At 41.9% G+C, this 11,941-nt stretch overlaps 1 long non-coding RNA gene across 1 annotated transcript; it reads right to left on the minus strand.

Annotated features, from left to right (window-relative positions):
• Positions 1-9,840: 9,840 nt before the first annotated feature.
• LOC148152786 (uncharacterized) lies at positions 9,841-10,713 on the minus strand. Its single transcript, XR_015761936.1, has 2 exons — positions 10,617-10,713; positions 9,841-10,497 (listed from the first exon to the last, which is right to left on the minus strand). It is a non-coding gene; the product is annotated as an uncharacterized LOC148152786 (long non-coding RNA).
• Between the last annotated feature and the right edge of the window lie 1,228 nt (positions 10,714-11,941).

Below are 11,941 nucleotides of genomic sequence, written 5' to 3' on the forward strand. Positions count from 1 at the left end.
ACTCATCGTGGCGAATGAAGCTGGCCAGTCACTGCAGCTATCTGCTGAACTGTCCAAACATTTCACATGTTCCCTGCACAGCACGTGTTTCACATAGGAAGATGTTTGGTGACGCACCGCCTCCAATCTGCCTCCACTTACATACGTCACCGCCAAACGTTAGCGACTGAGCGAAATCAGATCAAATTGTCCACATCTCCACCAAACAATCGCTTGTCAACAGTCGAGGGTCCAGATCCTATGAGTGAAGCAAAGCGTATAATGACGGACCGGCTTAAAAACAGATTGACGTCTCTGTTGGTCTTTTTTCACTTTTAAAATGTTGATCATTGTGACCTCAATTCAATCTGTCCCTTTACTCGACTGGAGGGCGTAACTTCTGAATCCATAGGTAACTCAAAAGCGCCTGATCGACACTATGGATACTCCTTCTATCTACTGTAACGATCTGGATGGATGGAGCGGAGAGTTACGGGGGAAATCTGAACGCTCTAGCGGCCGGAGTCGAGCCTGGTGGACGCCAACCTCTGGCCTCGCTGCTGAGAAAAGTCCCGACCCGTGTCTGGAAGCAATCACGGTGGCTGGATGGTATCTGGAGGAAACATCTGATCTCAGCTCATCACTTCCCCTCCCCCCGTCGCTCCAGTCCGTCCAACCAGGACCAGACAATAGTACGACCTAAGTGTGTCCACCTTATAAGAGACGAGCCACTCGCCGCTTCTCTTAAAGCACACTTCCTCTTGCTTTTTTTTGTTTTGTGTTTTTTGTTATCCCAACTCTCGTACCACTCCCACACGTCCACCGCCGACTGTATTCATGCACTACAATGTAAGATGAAACTCCTGCTCTGGGGGTTTGCATTTCTTCCTCCCTTTTCTCCCTTTGCTTTAAATCCTGCTCAGTGCTGACTGATTTCTGAGGGGACTGGGGGTGAGGGGGTTCTACCTCTTTTCTTTTTCTTCTCTTAACATCTTTGCTCAAACCCTCTTTTCCAGTAATGAGCCTGAGCATTGTCCGACTCACTCTCAAGCTCCCATGAACCGCCATGAAAAAAAAAAATAAAATAAAAATAAGGGTAAAGAAAAACCAGGGGTGGGCTGAGAAATAGAAAGCATGAAGAAGAGGAGAAAAGATTTTGAAAACGTTTTGTTTTTTTTAAAGACAGGACAGTCCAACTCCCACCCACCACAAGATTAGCTTCCCTTCAGGAGAACAGTATAAAGATTTAATTAGCTGACCATTTCTTCATGGCTCGCCATTCAATTGGCTTTTTCCCCCCTTTATCTGTATTTCAATATGCCTGCTCTGCTTTTTCCAGACCACCTAAAAACTTAAACCTCCCTTTTTTTTTTCCCAGTGTGCACTTTCCTTTTCTTTAATCTGTGCAGGTCTGTGGTGACGGGACGGGCGAGGGGGCGTAGCAGCCTAATGTCCATCAAGAATAAAATAAGGCGTTCAGTTTAGCAGCCAATCAAGGAGGATTACACTTTCTGAGGCATGTGAAGTTTTTTTTTTTTTTTAAATGTCATCTTTATCCTAAAGCAGCAAACCTTCGTCTGGTCAAAATAACTTTAGCCCAATATGGGCTGGACGTGAGACCTTTGGGGAGGCTCTGCGGTTTAACACGGAGACACCGATTGGGGGAATTTATTTAATTCTCTCGTTGTGGATCAGGCTCACTCAAACGCATCCCACAAACGCTTAATGGAAGCTTTGGCTTCTTTGTCACCTCAAGCATTCACTGTGGAGATTTTTTTTTTTTTTTTTATGCAAAGGGAACATTATTCTGTCAGAGGAAGGCTGTAGCCCTGAAGGTTTGTGCCGTGACTGGAGCTTTCTTGGTGGGTGGTGTGTGTCAAAGAACAATCCCCCGACGAACCCAAGTTTCTGCGGTTTAAAAAAAAAAACATAAAATAAAATATAAACACTCGTAAAAAGCTTTTGGACGCTCCGAAAAGAACATGAAAATCTTCATGAACTGGTTTTGGGTAATGCAGCTGACCGTCGTCTGGCTACCTGAGCAGGTTATTAAGTGGGTAATATAAACCAGTCCGGACCAACTTCAACTATGCCGTGAATGGAGTACAGTTTAAAACTATTAAGAAATATTTACTGCATGCGTAGTAAAAAAAAATATGCTAAAGACGCTCAGGGTTGGGAAGACCGCCATTTCCGAGCCAAAACCAAAAAGTCCGGTTAAGGTTTATGGGTGAGGAGGGAAAAAACAAAAAAAAAGGAGTGTTTTAGAGGAGACAGCTCAGCGTGCCTAAGGGCCCACTTTGTCAATTGAGCTGAGGCAGAGGAAGGGAGAGCGAAGAGCAAAGCAGTGGGGGATAAAAGATGGCGAGAAAGGAGGCATGGTGAAAGTTAGTCTGAAGAAACTTTTTTTTCTTCTTTTTTTTCACTTTGCATCAAAGCAAAGGCTGGCAATAGAAATAAAAGAGGCAATCTGCATTTCCATGGGCTGCTCCTGACCTTCCTTCCCCCCCGCCCCCACCACCACCTCAAACCTCCTCATCCTACCTTCATTATCCTCCTGTACCTTAGCCAACCACCAGCCACCTCCCTTCCCACCCACACCTTTCTCTTGCGCCTACACAGCAGAAACACTGGAAACTGCTCCTCGCTTTATGGAAACCAACTGCAACCCTGTCCTGACCTGCATCTTGCTCAACTTTGACTCCCTTCCAAAACTCTTAATAGGGTTTTTCCAGCAAAGCAGTTCCAGTTCTTAACCAGAGCTGGCGATGGTTAAGCCAGTTCTGCACCGGTTTCTTTAGAAAACAATTTCCACAAGCAGGGAGCCAAAAGCTTTGATCATCCGTACATTTGGGATTTTAATTGGGCATCACAGTTGTGCTATGTACATGGCAATACTTCTCCTAGGATGAAGGCCAGTTATTATACATGTAACATTTTATAATCTGATCAATGCAAGCTGTGCTGGGAAACAGAAGACGCAGAAAGGTAGGAAGCAGTTTTTCTACCTTACCTCATGAATGATTGGTTAAGATTTAACAACAAAGAAAAAGCATCTAGAATTTGCAGCACTTTAGTTGAATTAAAAACAAACAGCGAAAAGACAAAGGGATGAGAAGCTAATGTGATTTCCCTTTTTACTACTTTTGTAAAAATTATACGTATAACAACAAAAGTAACTTGTGAGTTTGAAATGTGAGGCTCACGCCACATTGTGATTGGTTGCTGGGTTTTCGTGGCGCCGCCTCCAGCTCCCGATGAACGCGGTTCTTTTCTCTAAAGAGTTGGTACGAAGATGGCGCCAGAGTTGGTGTTTGCTGCGATGAAAACACAAAGAACTTCCTGATAAAATAATGCCAAAGACTTTTTTTGTAATTATGTTGATATTTGTTACCGTTCCAGGTTTAAGTCAACTGAATACGCTGCCTCTGAGAGGAAATATATTTGGGCCTACAATCCCTGCGACATTTAAAAAAATAGAAAAGACGTACTACGCACAAACACGTAACCGCTGTTGTTTAGACGCTGGACCTCCCACACGAGATCTCTCTAAAGGATTCGGTCTTTCGTTGTCTGAAAGTAAAGACGTGTTGGTGTATGAAGAAAGGTCAAACCACAAATGGAGAACATCTCTGAGACACCGGTGGCCATGGCCGAAATAAGGTTTCCGTGCCCACATCTAGAGAGACAAACTTCCTCTGGAAGACTTAGGACAAAAAAAAAAACATAACCGTGATGCATCTGTCACCACGCAGTGTGGTCTGCTGGTGTGATGTGGTTGGGTGGAAAAAAACACACGCACACGCACACACACACACACACACACACACACACACACTAGATGACAAATGGCAGAAGAGAAAGTCTGACAGATAAAACACTGCTAAAAATACAGAGTTGTGTTCTCTTTCATCAGAATCCTAATGTGATACTAAACTGTGAGATATAAATGATTAGAAATTTCTCCTCTTCCAACTGTGTTCCAAAAGACTGAACACAGTTCAGTCTTTTGGAACTGACTGAATTTATATATAATTTATAGCAAATTTTTTATTTGCTATAAAAAATTTGCTTTTTTATAGCAAATAAAAAAGGTTTATTTGCTATAAACCTTTTGCCAAAAAAGAGGCCTCAGTATCTCATGCCTTATGCCAAACTAGCGTTATTTTTAACTTACAAACCAGATAGGTTTTTTTTTTGTCTGTGTTCTGCAACATAATTCCACCACTGTTCCTTGTTTCACTATGATGTTTTTGATGGCTTTCAGGAATGGACTGGCTTCCTAACTATTCCTGTGAAAACCAGCCTGGAGAGAATTTTTGAACTGCAGGACAGCTTGGAAAATCCAAGTAAAAGTCCCTTTTCGGCTCTCTTTTGGTTTCACTATTACATCCCCAGACTTCTTGCGTCCTCCGAGCAGAATGAAAGAAGCACATCAAAACACACTCACGTTAACCCTTCTGTTTAGACAACAGCAGGATTGGGAAGATATGGATGCGCTTGTCCAGATTTCACGCTCTCCTGCTCAAACAACAGAGGTTTTGACCTTTACGTTTCTGAGCCACGACGAACGAGTCTCTCGAAAAAAAAAAAAAACGAAGCTCCTTGCTGTGCCCAAGTCATCTTTTGTCTTTGTTTTTCTCCACATTTCTGAATTTTAGTTCCCCCCCGCTCCCACACACCTCCCTTCGTCTCTGTGGGTTCAAATGTTTCATGCCAGAACGCGATGGTTGGCATCGCTTCACGGCAGCGGCAGTTTGGGTTTGGCGAAGAAAGCACGCCTGTCTGTTATAGTAATTATCAGTTGGTGGGAAGAAAAAAAAAATTGCTCAGCTAAATTGTTCTTCTTGTATGTAATCATAAACACCTGCTTTGCGGTGGGTTCAACCTGATTGCTGGGCTAAAGGCAGAGCGGAAAAACAACATCAGCTGTACCAACTCAGAAAACGAGGAACAACTAAGCAGGAAGTCTCTGAGAAACTAGAATTTTTTTTTAGGAAAAAAAACAAAACAAAACAAAAGTTCAGGCTATCCCCTGCATTGATAGTATGAGGGATTTACGACGGTGACAATGTCTGAGTCGACCTGGAAGTAACCTCAGTGACAGTGATCGCACTAGGAATAGACGCAGCTTAATAAATAGCACTCAGCAATCTGGGTGTGCCGCATTTCTCCTTGGCTTCGCTCCCATTGGCGGAGGTGTGCCGATCCCTCGCATCGTACGGAACCTTAGAATGGGCAGGAAGTCAGAAGACGGATTTACTGTTCGCTTTAAGACAAGGCCGAGCTTGTTGTCTTATTTGTTTGTAGCTCGCTGCTCCATGTAAACCACATTCTCTTTTGCTTCCAAGGAAAGTGAATGCCATAAAAGAACACTCTGTTTTACTGTGCTGACTTTGGTCTTTGAGCGGTCACGTACAGTGCGGAGAAAGTCATCCTGACACCCAGGAAATTCATCTTTTATGGCAATGGCGACATCTCCGACCGAAAACAGGACTAAAATACAACCTTTAAGTCTTACAGCATTTCACGAGGTTGGGACACAGAGTGAGAGATATGTGACCATTCCTGCTTGCACAGGAAGTGTTGATGATGCCAAGCACTCTAATGTGGTTCCCAGCATCTTTGGAAGTAAAAATAGCCTATTCTTACTTCCAAAGATGGTAACTTAAGACAGGTTAAGACTAAAGACTTGAACTGATTCATATTTGGCTTCATTGACAATCAATCAAACATGAAGCTTTGAAAACTTTACATATTTACTTTTGTTATTGTAGGACAGAAAAGGTTTTTTTTTTTTCCCCCAAACAACTAGTTAGCATGTAAGTAGCATTTGCTGATTTTGTTTACTGCTTTTTCCAGGGGTGCCATTAATAAATATGGTCAGTGCTGCGACTTACACAGCTGGTTCACTGTAAGAACTGAGACCTAAATAATAGCATCAGATCAAAACATGAGCAAAAAGGAGAAGAAACCAAACATTAACTTTAGACATGCAGATATTTAGTGCTATAAAAGTGCAGCTTTTTCAGCAGATGTCACAAAGTCGTGCTAAATAAATGGTTTTTCCAACACTTAAAACCAACATTTTGTTTGGAATCACTTTTTTTGTTTTCCCCGTTTGGTTTTACTGCTTGGTTCTAATAAATCATAGCTGACCAAATCATTTGAACTGAAACTACTCCCACATGCTTTCACTTTATTCTAGTTTTGGCCCTGTTCTATTTCTCAGTTTCATACAGAAACCTTTCCAGCGGCAGGCAAAAAAAACAAAAAAAAAAAACAGTACGACGTCTCCACGCAGCTTATAGACCGCGACAACAGACCGTCCATTGAAACAAAAACTTTTAAGTGATCAGGAAACAGACCTGGAATCAGAAATTTAGATCATTTTTAGATTTTCGAGATCTAAAGTTTGTACCAGCTCAAGGAAAACTGCTCCGACAAAGGTGGAGAAAGAGAAAGCAGACAAACCATCGTACTTAAGAGACGAAGAGTTTCACCCTCAGGCAAAAAAAAAAAAAAATATATAAATCAGTCCTGAACAGCTGGGAGCAGTTTGAGAGAAATGTGGGCTGTGATCAACACAGGTTTGGATTTAATAATTCAAATTGGAGGAATTTGCATGAGTGGAAGGACAAGTGTACCTCCTTGCCTGGCTTTTCCCCCCCATCCTTATTTAACTAGGCCTCTATTACCAGGACCGTCCTCCCTCCAGAACCCCCACCCCCACCTCATCCCCCACCCTGCCTACCCTGTGACCCGTTCCCTGCATCACTCACGGGTCATCAGCAAGAAGAAAGAAGGATTTAACGGCCAACTTGGCCCGGGGAGGGCCCCCAGAGGTGGGGGCCTTGCACGTCTCAGCGAATCCAAACCTTCGGCTGACTCCCCCCACCCCCCTCTCCCTCTTGCCCCCCACTTCGGTTCCCTCCCACTGTGCTTTTCTTTTCCCACTAAGGAACGGAGAGAAAACATCGGCCCTCACTTCTTGGGTTGATTATTAGGGCTGGAGAGCACGTCTGTCAAGAGTTCAATGATGAGGAACAGAGAGACACCCGCTCCCACAACGCACCATCTTGTAGAGGCATGGCGAACGACCTCTGTAGGGAAAATAGCTTCAAGGCGTTTTCATGCTTATTCGTTTTCTTGCTGAGAAATGGAAAAAAAAAAAGAAAGAAAATCCTACCATGCATGAGCCTGTAAGGTAGGCATGTACAGAAACTGGAGGCAGTAGCTTGTTAGCTTAGCATTAAACCTGGGGAAAAAGGAAACGGGAGGCCCGACTCTGTCAGTCAGAACCTTACTCAGGATTCCTACACATTGTCTGGGAAAGTATGGAATGTAATTAATCCAGTTTTGCATATGTATGGAAAATAAAATAGACTAAATATATATGTAATTCTGAACTTTATTCCCTGTCCCATTCTCTAAAAGTGTCATCCATTCTCTCCTTAGAGTCCAGTTTCCCCACTATGCATGAACCCTTTCATGCATAGTGGTCACTACACTCTAAAAGCCTTTTTTTTTGTGCTTCTTGTTGATTTTTATGTTATAAATCCAAACAGACCACTGAAGTGGACACTAATGCATCATAAAATACACTATCAATTACTGGCCATCAGCAGCAAATGCAAGAAATTATTTTTGGTAAATCCAATATGGCCGACAGACAAAACAAAGCATGCCAACCGACCCGGTCCCTCCTCCTACTGTAGATGACTCTAGCAGGTAAAAAAAAAATATTGTGACATCAGATAACCCCTAAAGAACAATACTACTGATGTATTTTTCAAATAACTTTGTATTTAGAGAAAATTACAATTGATCCAGGTGTGTTGCTAATTGAGCATGCTAGTCTGGAGGGGCTGAGCAGTGGGGCGTCTACTCTGTGAGGCTTGAAGCTTGGAAAATGCAGCTCTAAGGAGGTGCTGCGTCTTGAAGGCGGAGCTAGGTCCACCCAGGCGTTTCGCACGGCTGAATGGTTGCCATGAGAGACAAAAAGGATTTCTCAAACAAGCTTGAAAGCATGAAGGCAACACTTTAGGTACGGTTTTTGATGAGGGAACAGCATAATAACGTTTACATTTACTTTAAATAACACTGCCCGTTTAATGCCGGACAACTGCTGAGACATCATCCCTAAATTTAAATTCACGTAATTACCATTTTTCTCTCGCAATAAAACAAGGAAACTGTCAGAGTCTTGAGGCTTTATAGCGTGCCGAAAGTGATCACTCAAATCGGCTCTACTGTGCAGTCAACTGCACGGCCTGTGTGACACCGTGGTGGTGGAAAGGTAACAAGAGTTTTATATGGTGTTGTGTTTACACCACAGACCGTAGTGCCGTAAAATCCTGCTCATGCTTCCCTCACCAGGAATGTGAATAATGAGTCACACAGTTTCTTCCTGCAAGCCAGCGGGGGGGACTTAGCAGGCCCTGCTAGGTAAAATAAGAATTTGGGGAGTGAAATTATGTTTTGTTATCTAAGAAAAGGGACTAAGAGATTAAGGGATCAGGCAGGAAATCACAAAAGCAATCCCATCTTTTTTTTTTCTTCCAAAAGCGCCTCATATCAGCCATTGTGATGGGAGGCCTTAGGAGGCTTTTTGTTCCTTCCAGGAGTCCTCAACTCACTGCTTCACTTCTGAAGCTTCGTCGGCCAAGTGGGGAAAGCAGGAAGGTTGGGAGAGGAGGGGTGGGGGGCGCGACGGTGGTGCGATTTTGCCTCTGGGTGGGGTGGAACGGAGCGAGGGACTAGTAGGATTCTTCTGGTTTGATCAATAACCCTATTAAAGACTAATGAATTTGGTGGAGGCAGACTCAATTTGATTGTGAGGCTTTATTTGAACATGGCAGGAAGCAGCAGCAGCAGAAATACATCAAAGGGAGGCTTTGTGAAGAGAGGACCAGATTAGGGCCTCTGACGCAAGGATGGACCCAGCCAAGGGGAGGCGATGAATACACACACACACACACACACGCACACGCACGCACACACACGCACAACGCACAGAGAGAGTGAGAGAGAGAAAGAGCCTCAGCACACAGGCCAACACACTGCAAAGGCATTCAGTCTAATTCCACATTTTCCATTCACTTTCATTGGATGTCTACACGCACTGCTACCCAGAGGCACATGTGTGCACTAACCCAGTTGCACAAAAGCACATGAATGCTCAACGAGATGCATATTTACTGTGAGGGGGCCGGCAGATGGTGGAGCACTGTTAATCAGTACATAAATCTCAGTTAAAAGAAGGACGGCATAAACAACCTTAATCGTGCATGACAAGTTATAAATAACCAGGCAATTTTTTGTTTTAATTATTATTTTTAATAGCACTGGAATGATTTTAATTGTCTTCTCATATCCTGCTGGAACATGTTCAGATAGCATGTCACGACGGCTTTTTTTTTTTTTTTTTTTTTTTTTTTCAGAAAGTGCAATGAGCACGTGTGTTATCTAATAGATTATGTTAAAATGCTGAGGTTTTGCTTGTCAAAGTGACATTTGTGCTGCAGAGTGTTGTCCAGTAGCTGTCGTTATGTTTAAGACTTTTCATTTGGAAGTAAGAAATAAATGCATTTAACAACTTTTCAGAGACTCTTCTTCCAGAATGCTAAAAACGGCAAATCTAAGCACTGTTTTTCTGGTGTTATTTAAAACTTTATGCGACTGAAGGACTTACCGTTCTCACTTTTCTCAACAGGAGGCAATCGGAGGCGACCCAGTCCTTGTGCAGTTGTGCATCCCAGCTGTTCGCCATCACTGCTCCATTTGCACAAGTATGTTTAGAGGTTTATAGATAACACTGTCTTATTGTGCAGAAATTTAACATTTCATTTTGTATTTAAATTTTGTGTATGTTAAGTGTATTGTATGTCCAATAATTTCCCAATTCTAGACTCAAACCTTTGCGAAAAGCAGAACTTCAAAGCATATATGGTTGACCCCTTTACAGACAGGTGGGGATATAGACATACAAAATTTTTATGTAAAATAAGTCAAAAATAAGTCTAATATACTGTAAATTGACATGCTTTCATTTAATGATTTAGATTGATTTTGAAGTTTAAATATAATTTTAAAAAATGTATGATTTTACAGTAAATTGTTGTAAGTTTCTAAGGAGGGTGTAAAGTTTAAAACCAAACAGAATGGAGAAAGGAAAGGTTATCTGTAACTCCAATTACATTAACTACTGTGTTTTTACTTACTCTTTGCCTCTCTCCCACAGCGTTAATCTTTTTTCCTACCGTGTCCAGTACAACTATACGTGCAGTACTTCAATTACGGAAATAAGGCAATGAAGTTATTCAGCAAAATCCCGTAACTTCTTTCTTTTTCTCAGGAGATAAAGAAAGGCAGTTCTGCAATTTGTGGCGTCCTGACGACAGAGTAGAAAGGATTGATTTACAAAGACTGGCTGTTGGGTTTTCCAAAAACACTCAAAAGAGACTTGAAAAATCTTTTGCTTCTTTTAAAAACTGTCTCTGGCAACAGTGGGGTGCTCTGCAGAAAATGAATAGCATATAATTTCACATCAATACTATGGTATATTTACAGTATATTTAAAAAAAACAACTATCATTTCTGTTTCAAAACACAAAATAATGTAAACTCATTCCCACCCTAGATTTCTACAGGGTGGAGAGCGTGCTTCCTCTAGATTCTTCTTCTGATGCTTCTTGTTGAAGAATGTCAGATTTTTCTCTGTAGCGACATCTACTGTTCAAAAGGAGAACAACGATGAGTTTTGCGTGTCTAAGGCAGCAGGTAGTAAAGGTTCACGTTGCTGCAAGAAATAACCTACAACCGGACAAAAACCACTGTTTTAAATTGCAGCATTGCTAAAACCGTGCGCGCTCAAACGATCCTAAAGAAAGTTATGCTTTTTGACATTGTCAGTGTGCAGTCTGTATGTGTAATCGAGTGCATGCTGCCGTTTAATTTGCATTTCTCACTCAAGGCAAATCAATGTGTGGGAGAGAGCTCTACTAAAAATAAATGATAGAACAGAGCAGCGTAATGCTATTAAAAATGAAGAAAAAAAAAACGGTGACTTGCAAAAGACTTCGCATCCCGTTTGTCAGAGTTCTGTGTATTTTATTTGGTTTCTGTGAACACGTATTATTGCATAATTGTGACTTGAAAGGGAAATGATACATGCCTTGGTAGCCATGGCAACACAGGCAGTTGCCGGTGTTGGGGTCCAGCCATGGGAGGAGCAAAAAAGACTAAACTACGGAGAACAAAAGAAACAGGGAAAAACTTTGAATGCAGTGTATTAATCTATTTCCAAGCACAGTTTCCATGAAATGTCAGGTCAGGTTGGACTGAGAGCAACTGTGACCGTCAGTTTTCAAATCTGGCCAGAGATTCTCCATTGGATTGAAGTCTGGACTATTGGTAGGTCATTCAAACAGTGGCAAAGCATTAAATAGTGAATGACCTGTACTTATACAGCGCTCTAGTCCAGAAGATGCCAAAATGTTTCATACTACCATCACCACATTTCGTTATGTGTTTAGGACGCATGTACAATGTCACGTTTCCATGTTTTGCATTTGTTTCTGAAAAAAACAAAACAAAACAAAAAAAAAAACAACTTTGTTTCCATCTATCTTTTTATGTCGGCGTGTCTTATAAAAGGTTTGCCATAAACGACAATCACATCCTGCTTTTTCTTTTGACATTCTTCTATAAAGGCCAGAAAGTTGCCCTTTCAGCAGATTCTCCAACCCCAACTGTGGATTTTCTACGCACAATTATTTACAAGACTGAGTCGGTCTGTCGCATAAAACTTCCCTCAAGTTACATCGAAGTGTTTTGTTATAATGTGACAAAATGCGAAAAGGCTCAAGTAAATTCTTTTACAAGACCCATTAACCTCCTCTGAGTCTCTTGTTCTATATTTGAAGGCCTGCTCTCTCCCACACACTGCTTTGATTACTGT

Source organism: Poecilia mexicana, unplaced genomic scaffold (genome assembly GCF_051168715.1).
Source record: "Poecilia mexicana isolate PSO_F unplaced genomic scaffold, ASM5116871v1 scaffold_22, whole genome shotgun sequence".
NCBI classification, from domain to species: domain Eukaryota; kingdom Metazoa; phylum Chordata; class Actinopteri; order Cyprinodontiformes; family Poeciliidae; genus Poecilia; species Poecilia mexicana.